The sequence below is a fragment of the Carcharhinus amblyrhynchos genome, chromosome 13 (assembly GCF_965287045.1).
Source record: "Carcharhinus amblyrhynchos chromosome 13, sCarAmb.v2.hapA, whole genome shotgun sequence".
Classification (NCBI taxonomy): domain Eukaryota; kingdom Metazoa; phylum Chordata; class Chondrichthyes; order Carcharhiniformes; family Carcharhinidae; genus Carcharhinus; species Carcharhinus amblyrhynchos.
Window position 1 is genome coordinate 52,263,358 of NC_137336.1, and position 27,122 is coordinate 52,290,479.

General features: G+C 40.7%; 2 protein-coding genes across 2 annotated transcripts in view; one reads left to right on the plus strand and one right to left on the minus strand.

The window, feature by feature from the left end:
• Positions 1-27,122, minus strand: part of lrrtm2 (leucine rich repeat transmembrane neuronal 2) — a 119,493-nt gene that overhangs the window by 71,899 nt on the left and 20,472 nt on the right. Inside the window, exon 3 of the mRNA XM_080201697.1 lies at positions 19,665-19,885. The gene's annotated coding sequence lies outside the window, so the exon portion shown is untranslated. Of the gene's footprint in view, positions 19,886-27,122 lie in introns of the transcript that reaches the window.
• The window catches only part of ctnna1 (catenin (cadherin-associated protein), alpha 1), a 172,664-nt gene that overhangs the window by 57,133 nt on the left and 88,409 nt on the right, over positions 1-27,122 (plus strand). The gene's annotated exons all lie outside the window — the stretch shown is intronic.

Consider the following 27,122-nt stretch of genomic DNA (forward strand, 5'->3'; position numbering starts at 1 on the left):
GCACTACACAGTGGGCAGCGTCGGTAGCGGGCAGCGGAATGAGTGGGAGCAGAGTGAAGGCTGAAAGGGCTTTGGCTCAACAGGCTTCGATGTAAACGAGCAAAGGCAAGGTAGGTTCTGTTCTTTGCTCTTCCGGAACTTTAAAGGAAGGGGTAAGTACGAGTGAGAGACCAGTTTGTTGCTTTCGGTGTCAGATGTGGAAGTTCCTGGAGTTGCCTATTCTCCCAGAAATCCACACCTGTGCCAGGTGCGTGGAACTGTAGCTCCTAAGGGACCGTGTTAGGGAACTGGAGCCGTGGCTCAATGACCTCAGTTCATTCAGGGAGAATGAGAAATTAATGCACAGAGGTTACTGGCAAGTAGTCACACTGAAGTGACGGGAGGAAGACACATGGTCACGGTTAGGAAGGGTAAAAGTCATGTACCAGGGAGTACCCGAGTGGCTGTCTCCCTTAATAGTAAGGGCTGGGTGACAGATGGGAGAGGGGAGTGAGCATTCAGTGAAAGGGTCCCCTGTGGTTGTCCCCCTCCAAAATAAGTATACCATTTTGGATACTGGGGGGGGAATGACCTTCCAGGGGTAAGCCACGATGACCAGCTCACTGGCACAGAGTCAGGCTCTGTGGCCCGGAAGGGAAAGAGGGGGATTAAGAGAGCGATAGCAGTGGTGGATGCAATGGTTAAAGGCACAGACAAGTGATTCTGTGAGCACGATCAAGACTCCAGGATGGTAGTCTTCCTCCCTGGTGCCGGGGTCCTGGATGTCTGAGTGGGTAGGAAGCGTACTTTTTAAAAAAAAAGGGGAATGGTGAGGTAAATCAGACAGATGTCATTGTCCACATTAGTGAAAATGACGTAGGTAGAAAGAGTAGGGGGGTCCTACGAGAGCAATTCAGGGAGTTGGGTAGTAGGCTAAAAGGTAGGGCCTCTAGGGTAGCAGTCTCTGAATTACTCCCAGTGCCTAGTGCTGGTGAGGCTAGGAGTAGAGAGATTGTACAATTGAACGCATAGCTAAAGGACTGGTGCAGGAGGGAAGGTTTCAAATTTGTGGATCACTGGGAAGTCTTTGAGAGGATGGCACTCGTACAGCAAGGATGGGTTATACCTAAACTGGAAGGGCACAAGTATCCTGGCTAGGAGTTTTACTGGTGTAGTTCGGATGGGTTTAAACTAATGTGGCGGGGGTTGGGGATCAAAACAATAGGTCAATAAGCATAGAGATGGGGACGAGCTTGGGGCCAGGACAAGGCTATCTAAGAGGAAGAGCATTCTGGGGGAGGATGACCTCAGTGGGCCTGGAGTGCATCTGCTTCAATGCAAGGAGCGTAATGAGCAAGACAGGTGAACTTAGGGCCTTAACGCTTACGCAGAATTTGGATGTGGTTGCAGTGACGGAGACTTGGTTAAAAGGAGGACAGGACTAGCAGCTGAATATTTCGGGGTATAAGTTTTTAGGCAGGACAGAAGAGGTGGGGGAGTAGCAACACTGGTTAGGGAGCATATTACAGTGGTTTAGAGGGGTCATGTAACAAGTCACTGTGGGTGGAGCTCAGAAACTGGAAGGGCGCAATCACTATGCTGGGGGTATGTTACAGGCCTGCCAACAGCCCACGAGAAGTGGAGGAACGGATATGTAAGGAGATTCTGGATAGGTGCAGAAAAAATAGGGTTGTTGTACTGGAAGACTTTAATTTCCCTTGTATAGACTGGAAAGTGCTTAGGGCTGGGGGTCTGGACGGGGAGGAATTTATAAAATGCATACAGGAAGGTTCTTTGGAACAATATGTTGATAGCCCAACTAGACAGAGGCTATACTGGACCTAGTGCTGGGGAATGAGCCCAGTCAGGTCATCAAAGTTCCAGTAGGGGAACATGTGGCAAAGAGTGACCACAATTCTGTAAACTTTAGGATAGTAATGGAAAAAGATGTGTTGTCCTACGGGTAAGGTGTTGAATTGGGGAAAGACTATAGCCGGATTAGGCAGGAATTGGTGGCTGTTGATTGGGAAAGGCTGTTCGAGGGTAAATCCACATCTGGCGTGTGGGAGTCTTTTAAGGAGCAGTTGATAGGGCTGCAGGACAGGCATGTGCCTGTAAAAAGGAAGGATAGGAAAAGTAGGATGAGAGCGTCGTGGATAACCAGGGAAATTGAGGGTCTGATCACAAAGAAAAGAGAGGCATACGTTAGGTCCAGGCAGCTAAAAACAGATGGAGCACTGGAGGAATACAGAGAAAGTAGAAAAGAACTCAAACGGGGAGTTAGAAGGGCAAAAAGGGGTCATGAAATGTCCTTGGCAGACAGGATTAAGGAGAATCCTAAGGCATTTTATTCGTATGTTAGGAGCAAGGGAGTTGTCAGGGAAAAAATTGGACCCCTCGGGGACAAAGGAGGGAATTATGCTTAGAGCCCAAGGAAGTAGGTGAGATCCTAAATTAATACTTTGCATCAGTATTCACAAAGGAGAGGGACATGTTGACTAGGAGTGTCTCAGAGGGATGTGTTGACCCATTAGAGAAAATCTCAATTACAAGGAAGGAAGTGTTAGGTTTTTTGGGGAACATTAAGACAGACAAATCCCCAGGGCCTAATGGCATCTATCCTGGACTGCTCAGAGACAAGAGATGAAATTGCTGGGCCTCTAACAGAAACCTTTGTCTCTTCACTGGACACAGGTGAGGTCCCAAAGGATTGGAGGATAGCAAATGTGGCCCCGTTATTTAAGAAGGGTAGCAAGGATAACCCAGGTAATTATAGGCCGGCGAGCTTGATGTCTGTGGTAGGGTAATTGTTGGAGAGGACTCTGAGGTAGGATGTATGCACATTTAAAATGGCATAATCTCATTAGTGATAGACAGCATGGCTTTGTAAGAGGGAGGTCATGCCTCACAAATTCGGTTGAGTTTTTCGAGGAGGTGACAAAACCGATTGACGAAGGAAGGGTCGTGGATGTCGTCTATGTGGATTTTAGTAAAGTGTTTGACAAAGTCCCTCATGGCAGGTTGGTGCAAAAGATTAAATCTCACGGGATAAAAGGAGAGCTAGCTAGATGGGTGAAGAACTGGCTTGGCCATAAAGACAGAGGGTAGCAGTGTAAGAGTCTCTTTCCGGCTGGAGGTCTGTGACTAGTGGTGTTCCGCAGGGCTGTACTGGGTCCTCTGCTGTTTGTGATTTATATAAATGATTTGGATGAAGGTATAACAGGTGTGAGCAGTAAGTTTGCAGATGACACAAAGATGGCTGGACTTGCAGATAGCGATGAGCATTGTCAGAGAATACAGCAGGATGTAAATAGGCTGAAAAATTGGGCAGAGAAATGGCAGATGGCATTTAATCCAGATAAATGCGAAGTGATGCATTTTGGTAGAACTGATGTAGAGGGGAGCTACACAATAAATGGCAGAACCATCAGGAGTATAGACACGCAGAGGGACGTGGGTGTGCAGGTCCACAGATCCTTAAAAGTGGCAGCGCAGGTGGTGAAGGCAGCATATGGCATGCTTGCCTTTGTAGGATAGGGCATAGAGTATAAAAGTTGGCGTGTGATGTTGCAGCTATATAGAACATGGGTAGGCCACAATTGGAATACTGCATCCAGTTCTGGTCGCTGGACACCAGAAGGCTTTGGAGAGAGTACAGAAAAGGTTTACCAGGATGTTGCCTGGTATGGAGGGTCTTCTCTATGAGGAGAGATTGGGTAAACTGGGGTTGTCCTCCCTGGAAAGGAGGAGGATGAGGGGTGACCTAATAGAGGTGTATAAAATTGTGAAGGGGATAGATAGGGTGAACACTGAGAAACTTTTTCCCAGATTGGAGGTGACAAACACAAGGGGGTCACAGGTTCAAGGTGAGGGGGCAAGGTTTAACACAGATGTCAGAGGGACGTATTTTACACAGAGGGTAATGGGGGCCTGGAATGCACTGCCAAGCAAGGAGGTAGAGGCGGACATGCTGGAATCGTTTGAGGCTTATCTGGATAGCCACATAAAAAGACTGGGAATGGAGGGATACAAACGAATGGCCTAGGTGGACGCATACAAACGAATGGCCTAGGTGGACGCATGAGCGGCTGAAGGGCTTGTTTCCTGTGCTGTATTGTTCTTTGTAATGAGGGAAGTAAAACTGGAAATTGGCGAGTCACTGGCTATAATGTTCTAATCCTCCTTCGGTACAGGTTGGTGCCAGGGAACTTGAGAATTGCAGTATGACCCTTTTAAACTCAGTAACTGAAGGCCAGTCAATTTAACCTTCATGTTGAGAAAGTTTTTGGAAATGTTAATTTGGGCCAACATGAATATTAATTTGGGTAAATGTGAATTAATTAAGGAAAGCTAACGTGTTTATTAAATTGTTTATTTAACATGATTGCGTTTTCTTGAGGTAATAAAGATGGATGAGGATAATGCAGTTGATGTGGTGAACATGGATAGGTAAAAGGGATTTGATAAAGTGCCACTACATAACGGCAAGGCTGAAGTCCATGGAATAAAAGGACCAGTGGAAGTATGGAAATGAAGTTAGCTGATGATCAGATGTAGTAGTGGTGAATGATTATGCTTTTAGACTAAAGGAAAGTATATCGTGAGGTACTTAGTGACTCGGTACTAGCATCACTGCTTTTCTCAATTAGTGTTAATGATGTGGCCTTTGGTGTTTTTGGGGAAGAACCTCACAATTTGCAGTTGAGACAAAATTTTGGAAGTATCAAATGTGTGGAGGATAGTGATAAACATCAAGAGGATATAAATATGCTAGTGAAATGGGTGGACAGCTGGCAGATGAAAATTAATTCATACTTCTCTGCATTAATGCATTTTTTTTATAGGAAGAACGAAGAGAGTAAATATAAAATAGAAGGCATTACTCTAAAGGAGATGCAGGAAGTAATAGACCTTGTACGTGCTCAAATCACTGAAGGTAGCAGACAGGTTCAGAAAATGACTAGAAAGCTAAATAGGATTCTGCATTTTATAACTTACAGGTATGAAGTAGAAAAGCAATAAAGTTTGAGCAATTTTTACAAACCACTTTGCTTAACTAGAATATTGTACCCAGTTCTGGGCACCTCACTTGGGGAAGGTTTTTTACCTTTTCATGGGATGTGGTTGTTGCTGGCAAGGGCATTGCCCGTTGCCTATCTTTAATTAATCTTGAACTGTGTCTCATGCTTGGCTATCTGAGGGCAGGTATGAGTCACTGTTGTTAGCTTTATAAGCCCATATTAAACTTAAATTCCACCAGCTACTGTGGTAGGATTTGAACCCCTCTCTCCAGAGCATTTATCTTGGGCATCTGGATTACTGGTCCAGTGACATTACCACACCATATCTCCCTGTAAGTGATCCAAAGGCTTTAGAAAAGGTGCAGAAAAGATTTACAAGAATGGTTCCCAAGGATGAGGGACTTCATTTGTAAGAATATATTGGGGTTGCTTTCCTTTTTATAAAGGAAAAGGTTGAGTGGAGATTTGATAGTGGTGTTCAAAATCATGAGGATGTAGACAGAACAGATAAAGACACTGTTCCCATTGAAAAGTTGAGAACCAGATGGCACTGATTCAAGACAAAAAAGCCAAGAGCAATATGAGTACACAGCAAATGGTTACAACCTGGAATGCACTACTTGACTGTGTTGTGTTATGGAAGTAAGGGGCGGCATGGTGGCACAATGGTTAGCACTGCTGCTTCATAGCGCCAGGGACCCAGGTTCAGTTCTGGCCTTGGGTGACTGACTGCGTGGAGTTTGCATGTTCTCCCTGTGTCTGCGTAGGTTTTCTCTGGGTGCTCCAGTTTCCTCCCACAGTCCAAAGATATGCAGGTTAGGTGGATTGGCCATGCTAAATTGATCCTTGGTATCAGGGGATTAACAGGATAAATACGTGGGATTATGGGGATAGGGTCTGAGTGGGATTGTTGGTGCAGACTCGATGGGCTAAGTGGCCTCTTACTGCACTGTAGGAATTTTATGATCCTAAGCTCAATTGTGGCCTTCAGAAAACCTGAAGAGAAGCTTGTAGTGCTATGGTAAAAGGATGGGGGTGTAAGATTAGATGATGTGCTCTTCCAGAGAGCTGGCATGGACATGATGGGCCAAATGGTCTGTCATTGTTCTGAGTGACTTTATAAAGATTTATTTGATGTGGTCATGTTATTCTATTTGTATACAATACAACTTTACTGAGATAATGAAACTGCCAAAGCTATCAGGTTTTTTTCCTCCCAAGTTTCCAAAGTCAAATTGCTTGTTGAGATTTTGTGCAGCCCCTGAGTAAAGATAAAATAGAAGGTATTACTTGAAAGGAGATGCAGGAACTAATAGATCAAGTGTGAAAGTTTTTGGGCAAGATGAGTTGTACAGCAGACTTATATTTGTATGCCTGTGGAGAGTGGCAATTCGATGGAAGATTGCCACTCTGTGGAAATTATGGGTCTGGATATTTTTATCCTGAAGTGTAGACTTTCCTAATAATGTGTTAGTCTTATTTACATCTACAGAAGTCATGATAGTGAATACTACAGTCATCATCCAGCCATAGAATTGGTTTACCAAATACAATAATGTGATTCCTTTACCCTTCAGTGATTCTGCAGTGGGTATGTTGCATCTAATTCTGTTGAAAAGCAAAATAAATGTGGATTTAAGAACTTCAGAAAGAATAAAATGTTGGATCTGCACAACAAATCTTATGACATAAAAAGAAAGGCACGTTTTCAAAATTTGCAAATAAGCAAACCTATGAATATATTTAAAATAATTAAACAGCAAGATATGGAGGAAGTGGAAGGACAACAGATTAAAGGCAGTGAGATGCTGTCTTTTTTCAGAAGTTTGGGCTCTTCCATTCTTTGCCGTATGGAAATATGAGAACTATTAGATTATAGAGATCATGGTCCAAAAATTATTGTGGTAAGCTAATGAATGGTGCCATTGTTTGACTTGCTTTTGCCTTTTTAATGTTTGCAATATTTTGCTTTGTTGTACACCTTTAAACAAAAGGTGTACAGTTAACAAGTTGGATTGTAGGCTTGTGAAAGCAGCTTAAGGTCTGAACAGAAATTAAAATCAGAGTGATGAGTTGATTGTTTAATCAAATACAAAGAAATAGAGGGGGAATGAAAGATTAGAATAGGTGAGAGGAAAAAAAAGTGAAAAAAATGATCTGAAATGTACAAGCTCTAACTCTGTGAAAAGCTTATTTTGTATCTATACAGCAGGAGATTCATGTCATTTATTGTATTTGAATAGGGAGCGAGTCAGCGAGATGTTGTTCTCATGAAGCTAATGATGGAGCAGCAGCTATTTGATTTGTGTTTTATTGCACATCTGCTCTTCCTTGCAGTTTCTGTGGATGTGGCACAAAAAAAACCCAATCGCCTTGTTGACTTGCCAGTAATTTTTGGGCCTGCCTGAAAGGGCACCTTAAATGAGTCAATGTTAGATTGGAGATAATGCAAGAAAATTGACAAAATATAAACCGAGATGAAAAAATGAAATGTGTTTGGGCTGTTTTTCTGAAGTTTTCTCTAAATGGTCCCATGTGATGGGTTATTTAGCTCTTTTGTTTTTTGGTGCTGCATTCACCTGTCATTGTACTCCATACATCACCATGATGAACGGACCTGTGATTGCACTGCCATTGCTTCAAAATTGTAAAAGCGGCAGCCAGTTTTGTTTTTTCCATATTAATGATTTGTATATTTAAATTATTATGCTGAGTCTGATATTCAGGTGTATATCACAAAAAAAACATTCAGACTTGTCCAGATGCTGTGTCCATTAAATTCTCAGGCCTGTACCTACTTGTGATCATGGATTTTGTTTCTGCTACATAGTACACAGACTTGTATTTATTTTTTTGAGTAGCCAATCTGTCTGAGTATGAAGCATGCTGATGAACTGATGTCTCTCATTTACTTAACAATAGCAAATGCTTAAATTTTAATTCATTTATTGCATTCTTGCTCGCTAGAAGTTAAATCTTTGGCACCCTACAAACCTCTACAGTGCAGGAGGAGGCCATTCAGCTCATCGAGTCTGCACTAACAATATTCCAACCCGCTGCTCTAAACCCACACGTTTACCCTATTAATCCCTCTAACCTACACATCCTGGGATACTAAGGAGAAATTTTGCATGGTCATTCAACCTAATCCACACATCTTTGGACTGTGGGAGGAAACTGGAGCACCCGAATGAAACCCACGCAGACACGGAGAATGTGCAAACTCCACACACAGTGATCCAAGCCGGGAATCGAACCCAGGTCCCTGGAGCTGTGAGGCAGCAGTGTTAACCACTCTGCCACCGTGCTGCCCATAAGGTATACTAAGCCGTAAGGTCATACGCTTACAGCTATAGAGATGGAAGCATTACATTGTTGCAAAAAAGCCATGACTAACTCACATGTCTATTCATGAACAACCTGCATTTGTTGCAAAATTTACAAATCAAGTTGCTGATAAAATATTTCCCAGGTCTCTTTGATGGGTCTCATTTTATCCCCCCACTACTCTACATTTGGTATCCTTGCAAATGCTCAGATGTTTGCAAAGATAAAGAACTTTGATCTGTCTTATTTCCAGGAGTACTCATGTTCTGTGCTAACTGTTTGAAAATTTAAATTTTGGCCTAAATATTTGACAGTTATTGGTAAATGAATAAAATCTAAAAATAAAGTGGTGCTGATACTGTACAAAGCATTAGTGAGACCGCAAAGAATATTGTGTACAGTTTTGGTCCCCTTACTTGAGGAGGAATTGTAATTGTACTGGAGATGATTCAGAAGGGATTCACTAGATTGATTCCAGAGATGAGGGGTTTGATTTGGGAAGAGAGATTGTGCAGTTTAGGCCTATGTTCCCTGGATGTTAGAAGGATGAGAGGAGATCTAATTGAGGTCCAAGGTGATGAGGGGGATTGACAAAGTACAACTGGAGAGGATATTTCTTCTAGTAGGGCAATCTAGAACAAGAAATCGTAGTTTTAGAATAAGGAGTAGCAGATTTAAAACAGTTCAGGAGAAATTACTTCGCTAAGGGTCATGAGTCTAGATTTCGCTACCCCTGAGTGTGGTGGATGCTGGGACTTGGGGTAGATTTAGGGAAGAGGTGGACAGATTTTAATTAGTAAGTGTTTGAAGGGCTATGGTGAAAGGGCAGGGAGCAAGTGGAGTTGAGGCCAAGATGAGATCATCCATGATCATATTAAATGGCAGAGCAGACTTCAGGGACTGAATTAACTTATGCCTGTTCCTAGTTCTTATGATTCTTACAATAATTTTTGTGCTGGGGAAAAGATCCAGTACGTTCTGTTCAAGTTATTTTGTATTCTCTGCTGTTTAAAAATTGTGTAGCAATTTCCCCAAAATTAGCTCTGGGAGTTCCAAGATTCGAACCAACTGACGTGGAAGAGGAATAGTCAGCTTGCTCCAATTCAGGATGTTGTATGGCTTGGAGAAAAAATTGCAGGTCATATCCCCATGCAATTTCTGCCTTTTTGTTTGAGGTGGTGATTGCAGATTTGCAAGGTGCAGTGTAGTAAGTTGCTGCAGAGCATCTGTTGTGGTTCACACTGCTGCAACTATGCCAGAGATGGAGGCAGTGAATATTTAAGATGGTGGATGGCGTGCCAATCAAATGGGCTGCTTTCTCCTGGATGGTGTCGAGTTTGAATGTGGAGCTGCATTCATCCCAGCTAATGGGGAATATTCCAACATGTCCCTGACTTAGAATGGTTATAGCAGTGAGTCTGTGTCCTCCTTTTATATAAGAGCAAATCAGACAACCTGTTCCCCATAACATGCATATTTCTTTTTAGCAATTCATTATAGAACTTAACTATTTCATGCATGATAAAAGCATTTTCTCATGTCACCTTTGCTTTTTGCCAATCACCTTATTCTGTCCTCCTTTTAGTTTTTATCATCAAGCCAAATATAAGAGTTTCTCATGATCTACTTTACCTTGACATCTCATGATTTTTGAATATCTGTATCAAAATCCCCCTCACCCTTATCTTTATGAAGAATAACCGTAGTTTCTCGAGTCTAACCTTGTAATTAAATTCTTCATTCCTGGTGTTATGGGTCAGGTTAGAAACTTCAAAGTACTTCATTGAGACCGCCTGAACCATAGGTTTTGCATCTTGAATTTGGTGAGGGTGAGCATGATATGTTTCACTTCAGGTATGATTCAACAACCCTCTACAGAGCTTTTATCAAACAAAGTTTATTTAAGAATATAGTTAACGTCTATAGAAAGAAAATTAGCAATACTTTTTATCAATCACAGACAAAGAAAACAATCACAATAATGTATTAACTCTTAATTGAATATTAAAGCTGTTCCAACAAACCCAAACCCCTCAAACAAAACCCTTTTTACAGGCTTAATACAGCGTAGATTAAGATCTCACTTGTCTGGAATTGAGTCTTTCTGAAGCCTGCACTTTCCTTCCATAAGGCAAAATGTTGACTTTCCAAATAGAACAAGGAGACAAGAGGGAGAGACTTCAGCTTCCTTCTTGCTTGGTGCCCCTCCTAAAAACTAAACTGCAGCCTCAGAACTTGCAAAACTAAAGCATTAATTCACTGGAAAGAAAAAAACTGTCCAAAAATACATTACCTTTTCTCCCAACAATGCAGGATTGTAAAACTGATCCCAGAGTAAATACAGATAACCCCATTTCCCACTTGAGGAGCAATAACAGGGTTCATCGTAGTCAGCCAGGCAACAATGACATCATTGAAGGCTGAGAGCTGCAGAGATTGTTTTTAAATAAAACTTTCTTAAAGGGACACTAATGTTGCACTGGCATCATTGTCAACAATCTTTTCTGTACCCTTTCTCTAATGCTGAGAAGTTGCAGCTGGTACTGAACAATGTTCAATCTTCAGGTGAGTTTTTGACCTGATGCTGGAGGGTTTTTTGAAGTAACTGCAGATGGTTGGGCACTACCCACAGGACCTCCTACAGAGATGTCCTGGACTAAGATTATTGGCTTACAACAACCAGAAATCTCTTTCTCTGTGCTAGATAAGACTACAACCAGCAGAGAGTTCCCCCGTTGTGCCCACTCTTCCCTTCCCAAATCACAGCCATATCGCTTCTGTTCAGTTTCATCATTATTAGAAGTTATGTCCAATTGCTGAAATTTTGTTCAATAGCAGTCACAAGAGTGATTACAGCTGTCTTTTGTATAAAGTGTGTCAAGCAGTGCACGGTGGGTGATGCCCACAAGACCATCTGAATGAGATTTTTTGTTTACAATCAATCAAGCAAGTAGTTAATTCTGTCTTGGAGTTCTTTATTGTAACTAATGTCATCCCAGTGCATATGTGTGACTAATCAAGAAGAAAGACAATTTCATTCCTAATGACCCTACTGCATCCTGCTTCATGGAAGGATAAAAGTGATTCATCTGATCATATGAATATAATAAATGATGACTTCATTGTATGATGATATTATTGGTAATGTGGTCTTTTGTCTGAACTGTCAGAAAAATAACCCTCTTTAAGATGATATGGTTTAATATTGTCACTGTAAAAAGAATGCAATTTGTAGATCTGATTTATTATTATTTAGCAGTAAATTGTGACAGTAAAACAACATTTTACTTTGGCCAGCCAATTACTGGATAGTCCAAGGGACAGCAGATACTCGATCTGTTTTGTATCCATAATATTTGCTAGAGACTAGCAATTTGCGCTGACAGTTGTAAATACTTTATGCTGTTTTGATTGTTGGAACCATTTACTTCCATCTAAACAAAATGCACACTTCATTATAGCACTTAATTTCAGGATCTTGAAACAATATACTCTTAAGATTATAGCTTTCTGGTGACACTTAATAGCAAAGATAACCTGAATGAATCTTAGTCAAATTGCTTTTGACTTCAAATAGTTGTGATGTGAATTTCACTTTCTCAAACTTTTTGCAGAACAAAGTATAAATATAGATCTTCGTCCTTTAACTTTAAATTTTTCCTTCACACTTCTGGCCCAAACTATATTCGGAAGTGTAATAATGGTATGTCTCGACTTGTGCTTTAACTATTTGGATGCTATTTTTCAGTCATTTTAGGATATTTTCCCATTGCTCACTTTAATGTGGTACCCTATGGTGCATTAGTGCAGATAGATTTCTGTTTGTTTCCTCTGATCTCATTATTTGCAGCTATCACTCCTTTTCTTGATAAAAGAAAATATTAAGTGGCCAGGTATTCCAGTAGATTTGGCAGATTAAAAATGTTATTCTGCACATATCCAATGTGAACTTGCAGCTTATTTTATGTTCAAGGCAAGAAGTCAGTTTCCATAAATGATCTCAGAATTCAGAAAACTTCAAATTTTAGGATTAGATGGCCTAATGTTGTCTAGTTTGATGAGTAATACTTAATGATGGCATTAGATCAAGTGCGATGCCTGCCATGTTCTTGAAGGTAGGCTTTGTTGAATTTATTAACATGTTAATACTAAAGGTAATTGTTTCTGTCTGATTATAAAAAGGATTTAGAATCTGTTCATAAAGGTCTAAATTACATTTCTTTGAACTTTTTTGCATGTCTCTTTGCACACTTCAAAGTGTGACGTCAGTGCATGTTACAAACACGGCCAATCCATGGTTGTCCTACCAAGATTGGGGTTTTCCTATACCATATCCATGAAAGAGTTACATAAAAACATAAGAAATAGGACTAAGGGTAGATCATGACTGAACTTCTCAAACTCCTCCATCCTGCACTGTATCTATATTCCTTGGTTTTCTAAGTATCCAGAAATCTATTACTCTATCTTGAATATTTTTGATCTGAGTATCAACAGCTTTCTGGGATAGAGAATTTTAAAGATTCATAACCAACTGAATGAAAGCATTTCTGTTCATCTCAGTCTTAAATATCAAATACCAATGACACTATGACTCCTAGTTCTAGATACTCCCACTAGGGAAAATATCATCCCAGCGCCTGATCTGTCAAGCCTCTGAAGAATGTCATATTTCAATCATATTACTCCTTGTTCTTGAAAATACACGCATAGTTCATTTACACTCACCTTGTGGCTGGTTATGATCTGGATACAGATGATTAACTTTTTTAAAAAATCTGAAATCCTAGTTATTTACTAGAAAAATGAAGCCATAAAATTCCATGGATTAAAACAGAATTTTTATTATACAAGAGTCAAACAAAGCAAACACTAAATACTGTCATAATTAATTGCCTATACTCTTAAAACCTAAAATCAATCTTAGTTAAATGTGAATTAACAGGCAAATTATTGGCTGATTATAAACGATAAATTATACATTAAACACAAAGATATAATGAATTGGCTGAACTCAGCAGTAAACTCCAAGTCCTTCAAAACTCTTGGCTTCCTTGCAAAGAATTTCAGCACCCCTTCCAGGATATAGCTTGATCTCCAACTGGCAGTGAACAACCACCAAAAATAGCTTGGGCCTGCAGAACCTCATCAGCGAGGTCTGAACAATGCAGATCCACCAGCGTTATTTTCAAGTAACAGAAACTGCTGCAGCAACTGTGTATTCATCCACTCTCAATTTCAGCCTGCCTGTACTACACCACTGGATTCAACTGCTACTGAGGTACAAGTGCTTGCTGTCCTCTTCATATGATTTCAACCAGGTTCAGTCTCCCTGAGGAGTTTTCGTTCTCAATTTCTTTTATTTTCCCTAGAAACTGGAGGATCAATTTCCTTTCTTGGTTTTCTTTTTCTGTTTCCCCACTCAGTTAGGGGCCACTCATAAAACATGAGCTTTGAAACCATAGATCTGACGTACCAGGAATCAAGTTTAGAGACATTTGTTCCACTCTTTCTAAAGCTAGTATACCATTCTTGAGTAAAACTGTTTACATAATTCACCAGGTGTGGCCAAGGGGGATTTCAACATGAAATCTTTACTCTTAATATTTCAATATGTTTATAATAAAGGCTAACATACAATTTCTTTCTTAATTGCTTGCTGCACCTGCTCGTTAATTTTGATTTGTGTATACTCAAGTCCATTTGTCAACATGTTCTACTCCCTCCATTTTGAGAAAAAATTCTGATTTTTTTTCAATTTTTCTCAATATGGCTAATTTTATATCACATTGTGTTTGATCTGCCATGTTCTTATTGACTTAATCTGGCTGTGTATACATTTACAGCCTGCTTATACCCACATTGATTACACCTAGCTTTGTATCGTCAGCAAATTCTGATACATTATACTGGCCTCTTCATTTAAATCATTGATTAGATTGTAAATAGCTGAGGCCGAAACACTGATCCCTGCAGCACTCTAATTCGTTACAGCCAGCTAACCCAAAAATGATCCATTTTGTTCTAACTGTTTTCTGCCTTTTTAACCAAGCCCCCTCCATGATAATATATTACATCAGCTTGTGAGCTCTGATTTTTAAAGAATTCTTGTTTGATACCTTATCAAAACGTTTTTTGAAAATCAAAATATACTGCACGCATGGCTTTCCCTTGTCTCTCCTGGTAGTTACAACCCTGAGATATTCTTGAGTTGTCAAACATATTTCCCTTTCATAAATCCCTCACACCATCCAATTGTATCATGATTAGCTAAGTGCTCTGTTACCAAGTTCATAATAGTAGCTTCTAGCATTTTCCCACCTATTGATATCCCGACTATTGCTTTACTGGTCCCTGTTTTATATCTTATTTTCTCGAACATGTCAGCTGACATAATTGGATGGTTCCGATCTATGGGAACCATTCTAAAATCTAGGGAGTTCTGCAAGATGAAAACCAATATGTTTGCTTTATTTCATAAAATCCCTACAGTGCAAAACAAGGACATTTAGCCCACCAAGTTGACACCAACTCTCCAACAGAGCATCTTACCCAAGCCCTACTCCCGTAACCCCACTTCCTCTACCTTTATAATTCTTGAGACGCTAAGGGGCAATTTAGCATGGCTAATCCACCTAACATTGCAACTTTAGACTGTGGGAGGAAATTGGAGCACCCACCAAAAACCCACACAGACACTGAGTGAACGTGCAAACTCCACACAGACAGTGACCCAAGGCTGGAATTGAATTCAGGTGCCAGGTGCTGTGAAGCATCAGTGTTAACCATTGTGCTGCTCATCTCTAACCATCTCTTTTAAAACTCCGGGGTGGAATAACACTGATATTCCAAAACTGCACATCTGTCTTTATAGGGAGATTTGTTAAAGCCATTTGGGAAGGTTTAAACTAGTTGGGCAGGGGGATGGGACCCAAAGCAGTAAGGAGACAGAAGAGAAGGTTCAGGACAGCACAGAAGTTAGAGCGAATTAAATGGTAAAGGCAGTGTCAGTAATCCTAGTATCCGACAAATCAGGCAAAAGCAAGAAAGAGAGCCAGGAAAGTCCAGATTAAACTGCATTTATTTCAATGAGGGACAGGACTGGCAGCTCAGTGTTCCAGGGTACAGCTGCTATAGGAAAGATAGAACAGGAAGTGTGGGAGGAGGAGGAGTTACTGCACTTTTAACTAAGGAAAACATCATGGCAATACCGGGGCGGGGGGGTGGGGGATATATCCGAGGATTCACCCACTGAGTCTATATGGGTAGAACTAAGAAATAATGGGGAAATCACTTTGATAGGGTTGTACTATAGGCCCCCAAATTGACAGCAGGAAATTGAGAAGCAAATGTGTAAGGAGATTACGGATTATTCCAAGAAAAATAGATGGCAATAGTAGGGGATTTTAACTTTCCCAACATTGACTGGGGCAGCCATAGTATTAGAGGATTGGATGGAGAGAAATTTGTTGTGTTTTCAGGAGGAATTTCTCATTCAGTATGTGGATGGCCTGACTAGAGAGGGGGCAAAATTTGACCTCTTGAGAAATAAGGAAGGGCAAGTGACCAAAGTGTTAATGAGGGATCACTTTGGGAGCAGTGACCATAATTCTGTTGTGTTAAGATAGCTGTGGAGAATGATAGGTCTGGCCCAAAAGTTAAAATTCCAAACTGAGGCTAGGGATTGGATATAAAAGTAGGGAGGTCTTGCTGCAACTGTACAGGGCACTGGTGAGGCCACAGCTGGAGTACTGTGTGCAGTTTTGGTCGCCGCACGCGCAAGGATATTTTGGCCTTGGAGGGAGTGCAGAGGAGGTTCACTGGGCTGATACCGGAGTTGAGGGGGTTGAGCTATGAAGACAGGCTGAATAGACTGGGCTTGTACTCGTTGGAGTTTAGAAGGATGAGGGGGGATCTTATTGAGACATATAAGATGATGAAGGGGATGGATAGGGTAGAAGTGGAGAGGTTCTTCCCGCTCAGAAGGGACAGCAGGACTAGAGGGCACAGCCTCAAGATAAGGGGGGGGGGGGCAGTTTAGAACAAAGTTGAGGAGGAACTACTTCACTCAAAGGGTGGTGAATCTCTGGAATTCTCTGCCCGTTGAAGTGGTGGAGGCTACCTCGCTAAATATATTTAGGATGCGGGTAGATAGGTTTTTGGTAGGCAAGGGGATTAAGGGTTATGGGGAGAAAGCGGGAAAGTGGAACTGAGACACGACAGATCAGCCATGATCTTATTGAATGGCAGGGCAGGCTCAAGGGGCTAGATGGCCTACTCCTCCTATTTCTTATGTTCTTAAACTGGGGCAAAGCCAATTTTGATGGTATCAGGCAGGAACTTTCAACAGTTAATTAAGGGAGTCTGTGGGAAGGCTAAGGATGTCTGGTAAGTGGGATGCTTTCAAAAATGTGTTAACCAGGGTTCAGGGTAAGCACACTCCTCTTAGAGTGAAGGACAAGGCTGGAAGAAGTAGGAGCCCTGGGTGACTCGGGATATTGAGGCCCTGGTGAAGAAGGAGGAGGCACATGACATAGGCAGCTAGGATCAAGTGACTCTCTTGAAGAGTATGGGGGGGTGGTGGTGGTGCAGGGAGTAGAGTTGAGAGAGAAATCAGGAGGGCAAAAAGGGGACATGAGATTGTTTTGGCAGATAAGGCAAAGGAGAATCCAAAGAGCTTGTATAAATACATAAAGGGCAAAAGAGTAACCAGGGAGCGAACATAAGGATCAGTGAAGTCATCTGTGTGTGGATTCACAAGAGATGTGTGAGATCTTAAATGAATGATTCTCATCAGTATTTACTGTTGAGGAAAGGATGGGTGTTAGGAAACTTGGGGAAATAAATAGTGATGTCTTGAGGAGTTTACGTATAACAGAAGGAAACGCTGGAAGTCTTAAGACAAATCAAGTAGATAAATCTCCAGGACCTGATGAAGTGTATCCAAGGATGTTGTGGGAGGCTAGGGAGGAAATTGCAGGTCCCCTAGCAGAGATATTTGAATCATCGATAGTCACAAGTGAGGTGCCTGAAAATTGGAGGATAGCGAATGTTGTGCCTTTGTTTAAAGAAGGCTGCAGGGAAGAGCCTGGGAATTACTGGTCAGTGAGCCTCACATCTGTGATGGGTAAGTTATTAGAAGATATTTTGAGAAACGGGATCTACAGGCATTTAGAGACAGTCAGCATGGCTTTAAGTGGAAAATTTGGAGTTTTTTGAAGGGGTAACGAGGAAGGTAGATGAGGACGGTGAAGTTGATGTTGTCTACATGGAAGGCCTTTGACAAGGTATCACATGGTAGGTTGTTGCATGAGGTTAAATTTCACAGGATCCAGGGTGGGATAATTAAATAGATACAAAATTGGCTTGATGACAGAAGGTAGAGGCTGGCTGTAGGGTGTTATTTTTCAAACTGGAGGCCTGTGACCAGCAGCGTGCCTCAGGGATCAGTGCTGGGTGCACTGTTATTTGTCATTAAAATTAATGATTTGGATGAGAATATAGGAGGCATGGTTAGTAAGTTTGCAGATGGCATCAAGATTGGTGGCAGAGTGGACAATGAAGAAGATTATCTAGGATTGCAACAGGATCTTGATCAATTAGGCCAGTGGGCTGACGAATGGCAGAGTTTAATTTCAATAAATGCGAGATGATGCATTTTAGTAGATTGAACCAGGGCAGGATTTACTCAGTTAATGGTAGAGCACTGAGGAGAGAGTTATAGAGCAAGAGGTCTCGGGGTACATGTTCATAGCTCCTTGAAAGTAGAGTCAAAGTGGACAGAGGTGGTGAAGAAGGCATTTGGCATGTTTGGTTTCGTTGGTCAGAATATTGAATACAGGAGTTGGGACATCTTGAAATTGTACAAGACGTTGGTAAGGCCACACTTAGAATACTGTGTATAGTTCTGGTTACCCTATTATAGAAAGGGTATTATTAAACTAGAAAGAGTGCACAAATGATTTCCAAGGATGCTATCAGTACTTGTTGGTTTGAGTTATAAGGAGAAGCTGGATAGACTGGGACTTTTTTCCCTGGAGGCTGAGGGGAGATCTTATAGCAGTGTATAAAATAATGAAGGGCATAGATCAGTTTGATAGTCAATATCTTTTCCCAAAGGTAGGGGAGTCTAAAACTAGAGGGCACAGGTTTAAGGTGAGAGATACAAAAGAGTCCAGAGGGGCAATTTTTTTCACACAGTAAGTGGTGAGTGTCTGGAACAAGCCAGTGATGGTGGTAGAGGCGGGTGCAGTTTTGTCTTCTGAAAAAAATGTTTAAGCAGTTACATGGGTAAGATGGGTGTAGAGGCATATGGGGCAAACGTGGGCAATTGGAACTAGATTAAGGATTTTAAAAAAAGGTGGTAGGGACAAGTTGGGCCGAAGGGCCTGTTTCCATGCTGTAAATCTCTATGACCGAGGTGAAAAATGGAAAGTATAGTGCTATATAGGCTTTGCCTTTTGAAGTAAAAGGACACAGTTTGAACACAGTGCATCTATTAAGTAGATGCCATGATAGCATTCCTAGACTATGTAGCTGTATCATCAAATAGGATTCCTGCCGCTGAATACTACACCTAGTGATCTGGCTGGAAAATGTCTGGGGCATCACATGACGTAACCTTCCACACACCTGACGAAGGAACACCGTTTCCCAAAGCTTGTGGGATTACTATCAAATAAACTGGACTTTAACCTGGTATTGTGAGACTTCTTACTGCATCACATAACCCCAAATTTAAAAGTTGGGCCATCAGCCAACTGCTGATCTACTTTGTTCATAAATACTAGTTCAAATTGCATTCAGGTTGTTATCTCAACATCTGCGTGGTCCAGTTAGCCTTTGCTCGTTAACCCTTAAGATTACTTCTATTGTGTAATGCTAAAGGAGGTGTATTGGTTATATATGATAATCGTAAAATCCTAAATTTGGAGTTGTTAGTTAACCATCAAGGATTCATGGTTACTCAGTGGATGGTGATGTGCAAAAGTGAATTTAAAAGCCACCTTGCAATAGATTTCCCTTTGGCGCCACCAACCAGCATCGACTTGCCAACTAGTTGGTACTCTGTTCATGCATATAATTGTTGTTCCCCATTATAGTTTGGTATTTTGTTGCAAGCGAGTGCAACAAAGTGTCTTTTTTTTTCTATCACAGACTTATAGATGCAACAGCCCTGGTGCTGTAGTCCTTTACCCCCATTTTTTTAGACAATGACAAGGTGTTTTGCATGGAGATTGATCCTCATTACAGTGCTAGTAAAGAACAATGTAATGAGACTAGGCTAAGCATGCATCTAAGTAGGCTGCAGTTTTCACCAACTTGTTGGTTATCCATATCATTTGTATTGCGAGACCAAGGCTGTCCAGTCTTACCAGTCAGCAATTTTAAGGCAGTACTTGTTATATGAGACAGTTGAAGACTTGTGCGCAGGAACTAAAGTCCACCTCCTATCAAAGACAGTATCTTAGCAGTACTGGTTGAAGTTAACAGCAACACTGAACCACTGCTTCTTCATGGCTATGTTCTGACATCACACGTTTTCTGAAGTTCTGTACCTAGGATTGGACACAATACTTCATTATAACTCCTATTTGTGAGACTTAAGTTTTCTTTGATCTGTAAAATCTTTCCAGTATCAAAATGATAATCAAAAAATGTCCTTCACCTAATTATAACAACTCCTGTATGGTATATTTGGATTTAAGCACGAAGAAGGGCTTGAGTAAGATTTGTCGTCATTTTTTGCACTAAATTGGGCATTTACTGTACTTGAAAGCTGCATCATCGTAGATTACAATACTTCATTATTTTCCAATTATAAGGTAACATTAACAGTCAGTTTTCCATATTCTTTCTTAGCTGTAAACATGAAATTGACTGTGGATGTAAAGAAAAACACAAAAATTAAACTTGATTTTAGGAGATTGGAGATTCAGCAGTACAGATCACCTGGATTTATAAATATAAGCTGCAGTTTAGAAGACCTAATATTTTTGGTCAATGCTGGAATACCTTGTGTGCTAATCATGCTAAACAAATGAGTTATTCTTACATTATGTGAATCTTAACATGGAAATCTTACTGCATCTAAGCCAATGCACTGCCCTCCCTATTTTGAACGCGATATTGGTATTTCAAAGCAAGTTTGTGTCCAGGTATCCACATTTTGAATAATTGCTGTTGGGCTTTGCAGGTAATTTGCCATCATGCTCTTGAATCCCTTTCTATAAAGGGCATACTTGAACCAGTCAGCATCAATAGTGCATTTGATTACTCGTCATTGAGAATATTTTTAATCCTACTCTGTTTTGTTTGATATTGAACAGCTAGAAACCACCTATATGGAATTATGCACCCTTAAATTTACTCCAATATCACTGCATTTATTGAAATACAGTGCATCGTTTAACCAGAGCAGCTTGGTTTTATGTAGCACCTTTAATGAAGAAAAATGTTCAGTGTTTCACAAAAGCAAAGAACGTGTTTTGATATGTGACCAAGTTTTGGTCAGAAATAGGTTCAAAGGATGCCTAAAGAAGGAAAGGGATCAAATGTTCAGGGAGGGAATTCCAGAGCCTGAGGTCTAAATGGTTGAAGACATGGCTATCGGTGATGGACAGAGGATTTTGGATTGCACATGAGGCCATAACCAGATGGATGTAGTGTCACCTAAGGAACATTGGGCTTGCGAAGGTTACAGAGATAAAAAGAACTTAACCAAAGCTTTGAACATCAGGATGAGACCGTGGTTTGAGAGTCAGTGATGAATTAAATGAATGCAGTGATTGTGGATGCCTGGATTGAAATAAGAACAGCAGAGTTTTGGATCTACTATTTATTGTCTGGATATAAACATTATTGTCAAGGCTATTAGTGTGCAGCCTATGTTGAAGGTACTTGGTGACTTGCTGCAACACATCCCAGAGACAATGCATATTGTAGCTACAGTGTACCAATGATGATTAAGCATTTGGACATCTTATCTAGTATCAAGTTGTGTGTCTTGGTGTCATATGTTGTTTTCCAATGCCCCTGTGAAGTGCCTTGAGATGCTTTATTGTGTTTAAAAGATGGGTTGATAGCCAGGAAAGCATTGGGATAGTCAAGTCTGGAAATAGTGGGTTTGTGGATGAGGGTTTTGCTAATTGATGATGGATGGGTATAGGCTTGGTGGAAGTAGTCCATTGTGATGGGAGGTAATGGAAAGGAGATACGGTTTGGAAAATCTGATGTGGTGGTTTAAAAAAAATCTGGTTCAATTTGATTGTGGCCAGAGAGAGGAATGGGATTTCAACCCTAAAGGGCTTTTTGGAAAAAGTAGCCTTCCCAAGTCAAAGATGAAATTATTTGAGTAAATTTAATGGATTTTTGTTTTATTGTTTGGGAAAAAAAAAAGATTTTGATAGACTCCGTCCCGAAAAGGGTTCAAAGTTGATGAGGCGAAAGTGTTGAATAGACTATTGGTACTTAAAAATTGACAAGGTACTGGATTGAATGAGATGCACCCAATGATATTGAAGGAAGTGAGAATGGAAATTACAAGGGTATTGACCGTAATCCTCCAGTCTTCTCTAGATACTCTGAAGGTGCCAGTGGACTGGAGAATTAAAAATGTCATGCCCTTGGATAGGGTGTAAGGACAGCCCCAGCAATTACAGACCATTCACCTTAACTTCCATGATAGGTTAGTTTCCAGAAACAATTGTTTGGGATAGACTTAGAAGCCGCATGGAAAGCTGTGGGTTGACCAGAAAGCTATGGTAGTTCTCCCTATCCTGTTTAACTTGCTGGAGTTTTTTTTGAGGAGGTAACAGGGTTGATGAGGACATTGCTATTGATGTGGTACAGTTAGATTTTTAAAAGGTATTGGGTGCAGTGCTTTGCAACAGACTTGTTAGAAAAGTTATAGCTGAAGGAATAAACAGGACAGTAGCAACGTGGATGCAAAATTGGCTGAATGATGGGAAGCAGAGAGAAATGGTCAATCAGTATTTTTTGGGTTGGGGAAAGTTTGCTGTGGAGCTTCTGGGCCATTGGTCTTGCTTTTCCTGATGTAGATTTTGCTGTGTGGGGGACAATTTCAAAGTTTGTGAATGACACCAAACTTGGAAGCATGCTAAACTGACGAGGATAGTGTAGAACTTCAAAAGGACATTGAATATCTGCCACCTACCTACAAATTTTTCTATGCGGAGATGAGGTGATGCATTCTGACAAGTATGAAATAAGGGGTAAAATTCATAAAAGGGTGCAGGAGTAGAGGGAGCTGGCTGTAAATGTGCATCGACCATTGGAAGTGACAGTGCAGGTGGAGAGAAGTTCGTAAAGCATATAGTATCCTGGCCTTTATTAATAGGGGTATAGAGTGCAAGAGCAAGGGGATTGACAAGGTACCACGTTGTGGGTTGTTGCTTAAAGTTAAATCTCTCAGGATCCAGGGTGAGGTATCCAATTGGATACAAAATTGGCTTCTTGACAGAAGCCAGAGGTAAGTTGTAGAGAGTTGCTCTTCCAAACTAGAGGCCTGTGACCAGTGGTTTGCCTTGGGGATCGGTGCTGGGCCTACTGTTATTTGTCATTTTTATATTAATGATCTGGATGAGAATAAAGAGGGCATGGTTAGTAAGTTTGCAGATGACACCAAGATTGGTGGCATAGTGGACAGTGAAGAAAATTATGTCCAATTGCAACGGGATCTTGATCGATTGGGCCAGTGGGCTGACAAATGGCAGATGAAGTTTAATTTGGATAAATACGAGGTGATGCATTTTGGTAGATTAACTGAGTAAGTCCTGCCTTGGTTCAAAAGTAGGGTGCCAGAGAGAGTTACAGAACAGACAGATCTAGGGGTACGTGCTCATAGCTCCTTGAAAGTGGAGTCACAGGTGGATAGAGTGGTGGAGAAGGCATTCGGCATGCTTGGTTTCGTCTGTCAGAACATTGAATACTGGAGTTGGGATGTTTTGTTGAAGTTGTACAAGACGTTGGTAAGGCCACACTTGGAATACTGTGCGCAATTCTGGTCACCCTATTATAGGGAGGATATTATTAAACTAGAAAGAGTGCAGAAAAGACTTACTAGGATGCTACCGGGATTTGATGGATTGAGTTATAAGGAGAGGCTGAATGGACTGGGACTTTTTTCTCTGGAGTGTAGAAGGCTGAGAGGTGACCTTATAGAGGTCTATAAAATGATGAGGAGCATAGACAAGGTACATTGACAATGTCTTTTCCCAAAGGTAGGGGAGTCTAAAACTAGAGGGCGTGGGTTTAAGGTGAGAGGGGAGCGATACACAAGTGTCCAGAAGGGCAATTTTTTCACAGAAGGTGGTGACTGGAACAAGCTGTCAGAGGTAGTAGTAGAGGTGGGTACAATTTTATCTTTTAATAAACATTTAGATAGTCACATGGGTACGATGGGTATAGAGGAATATGGGCCAAATGTGGGCAATTGGAATTAGCTTATGGGTTTTAAAAAATAAGGACGACATGGACAAGTTGGGCCGTAGGGCCTGTTTCCATGCTGTAAACCTCCTATGATTATGCTGAACTTATGCAAGATACTAATTAGACCTTGGCCATTGTGTAGTTCTCGGCACTATAGTAGGGATGTGGATGTATTGGAGAGAGTGCTAGAAGTTTATCGGAATGGTTTCAGGAATGAAAAACTTCAGTTATGAGTTGGAGAGATACAAACTATTATCCTGAAGAGAAGCTGGCTAAGAGGAGATTTGATAGAGATGCTCAAAATCATGAGGAGGCTGGATAGAGTAGATAGGAAGAAACTACTACTGCTCGTAAAAAGTCCAAGACTGAGGGCACGGATTTGAAGTGATTTGTAAAAGAAGCAAACGTGAAGTGAGAAAAAACTTTTTCACACAACGAGTGACTGAGGTCTGGAATGTCGTGCCTGGAAGTGTGATGGAGGCATTTTCAATCAGGGCATTAGATCATTATGTGAATAGAAACAATGTACAGAGTTATATGGAAAAAGCAGAGGAATTGCATTGAAGTCATAATGCTCAATTGGGGATCTAATGCAGGCACAATGGATTGAATGGCCTGCTCCTGCACTGTAATGATTCTGTGATTTTGCCTTATCAGAATTGCATCTGTTTTCTCACACTGCATTAATTGCATACCAGATCAGTTCATTATTCCATAGTGGAGAAATAACATGTTATACCATCCTAATTGAAATTCAAGTCACTTTCCTCTCACTTAAATTGACAATAATGGAATTTTAGCAGTCATTTTGTGCTGTCCAAGAGACAAGGTAGTAAGACTAATGTACTTCAATCATTCACTGCTGTACTGGCTATGGTAGACTTCAGTTGCTGCTTCCACATACTGTACAGATTGCTTTTTTGAGGATGGATAGTTGGCACATGAGAGCTTTCAGATGTGTACACAATAGTATCATACCTGTAAACAAAAAAAAACTACCTGCAGACACATTATTTGATAGATCAAGGCTCACTTTAAATTCGATCAAATGTTTAAACACTTTTACTGTTGTAGCAGCAAGCTAATAGAATTAATTGAACTAACTGCCCATTTGCTATTATACATCAAAAATTCTGCTAATGCTGTTTCACAAAATTGCTAAATGTGTCTGGCAGTAAATACATTAGAAATGTATTTTGCTGATGAGAAATGAGATCAATAAGTCCTTCCCAGTAAGCATTTTCTAGATTTATTGGTAAATGGTAATGAATACTTGTGTGGTGCTGCTGCCTCAGTCCTTGACCCCTTGGGCTTTTTAAAGCCTTAGCTCTGTCTCATTTGTGCAGCAAACAATAATTTATGTTCACTCATCAGTGATGCAGTGTACATTGACTCAAACATGGCAATTTGTTTTTGCTGAGGAAGATTTTATATTGATATTCAAGCTCAAAAAACAGGCAAATTTTGAACAGTTGCCCATTATTTCTGTAGCACAACGAATACACCGAAAATCTTTATGGTACCTGAGAGGTTTTTACTGATCGTTAGTGCTGTTGTATGGTGTTCATCTTTGAAGTTTTAAAAAATCCCTGCTCCTTTTGTAGTTGACTCCTAATTAACTGTAGTGAGCACTGTTACCTTGGGGAAATGTTCTTTGCCCTTTGACAAAAGTAATAGAACAAAACTTGAATTTATAGTGAATGTAATGCAAAAAAGTCCCAAATTGCTCTATTGAAATATAAGGCAACAATAAACATCAAATCGCAGGAGGAAATTTGTTAGGGCAGGTGACCAAAAAGCTCAGTCTAAAAGGTAGATTTTGGGGAAGGTTTTAAGGGGGGGGAGGCGGGGGTGCAGAAGTTTAGGGAGGAAATTCTAGAATGTAGAGCCTATGTGGCTAAAAGCATGACTGGTAATGGTGGGCATAGATAGTAGGGAATGCACAAGAGGACTAGTTAGAGATGGAAGAGATTAGAGTCTGGGGTGATAAATGCCCTAGAAGGGTTGAAATAATTCAGATATCAAAGGTATTTGCAAGTTGGATGAAACAAAACAGCTGTTTTTGTGCTATTGCTATAGATATATATTTATGTTTAAGGGGAATGTTTCAAAGTTCAGTTTTGTTCATAGAATCCCTACATTGCAGAGGAGGCCATTTGGCCCATTGAGTCTGCACTGATCACATAAGAAATAGGAGCAGGCCATCTAGCCCTTCGAGCCTGCCCCGCCATTCAATAAGATCATGGCTGAGCTGAAGTGGCTCAGTTCCACTTCCCCGCTTTCTCCCCATAACCCTTAATCCCCTTGCCTACCAAAAACCTATCTATCCGTGTCTTAAATATATTTAGCGAGGTAGCCTCCACCTCAACGGGTAGAGAATTCCAGAGATTCACCACCCTTTGAGTGAAGAAGTTCCTCCTCAACTCTATCACAATCCCACCCAGCCCCTATTCCTGTAACTCCACACATTTACCCTGCTAATTCCCTTGACCTTAGGGTCAATTCGGCATAGCTAATCAACCTAACGTGCACATCTTTGGACTATGGGAGAAACCCATGGGGAGAACATGCAGACTCCACATACAGTGACCTGAGGCTGGAATTGAACCCGAATCTCTAGCGCTATGAGGCAGCAGTGCTAACCATTGTATCACTGTGCAGGCAGTTTTTTCTATAGGTAGTTGACATGATCTGGAAGGAATACAACTCAGATGCTGGGAAGGCAGGATAATGGTGGGTTTAGCCATTTGTTTACTTAGGAGAGAGCTAATGGACTTCAGTTTACAAAAAGAAATGGTCCCCTGGAATTTTTGATTAAAGGAATGGAAGGTGGGATAGATTGACAGGGTCACGTGGAAATATAGTTAATGGGAGGAGCTCGGTACGTAGCAGAGAAAACAGCTTTTGAATTCTGGCTGGGGTTATTTAAAAAAAAAGACATCTGCAAGCTGCTTTCTCCACAAAGTCTCTCTGAAAGCTTCAAGGCTGTTTACACCCCTTTTTTTAGCAAGTATATCTTTGTTGCTAATTTAAAGTAGGTTTTGAATCTAAGAAGTCTTTTTTTTATTTGGAACTGTAACAGTGATAAGTTAGGAATTAAGCCTTCTTGTTTAAATATTATTCAGATTGGTAATAGTGAAGCTGCTTCCTTTGCCAGAATTATAGTTAAGCTATTTTATTAAATTTTGTTTTAACACAAAATATCCCTAATTTATTAGTGGAATTGCTCCTGGAGTGAAGTACTCCATTCTCATTTATACCAAAATGGAAAAATTGTCTGGCTTCCCAATGTTATTTGGGATTCTGGTCCAGGATCTTAATACCTAACACACAATGTTTTGCTTT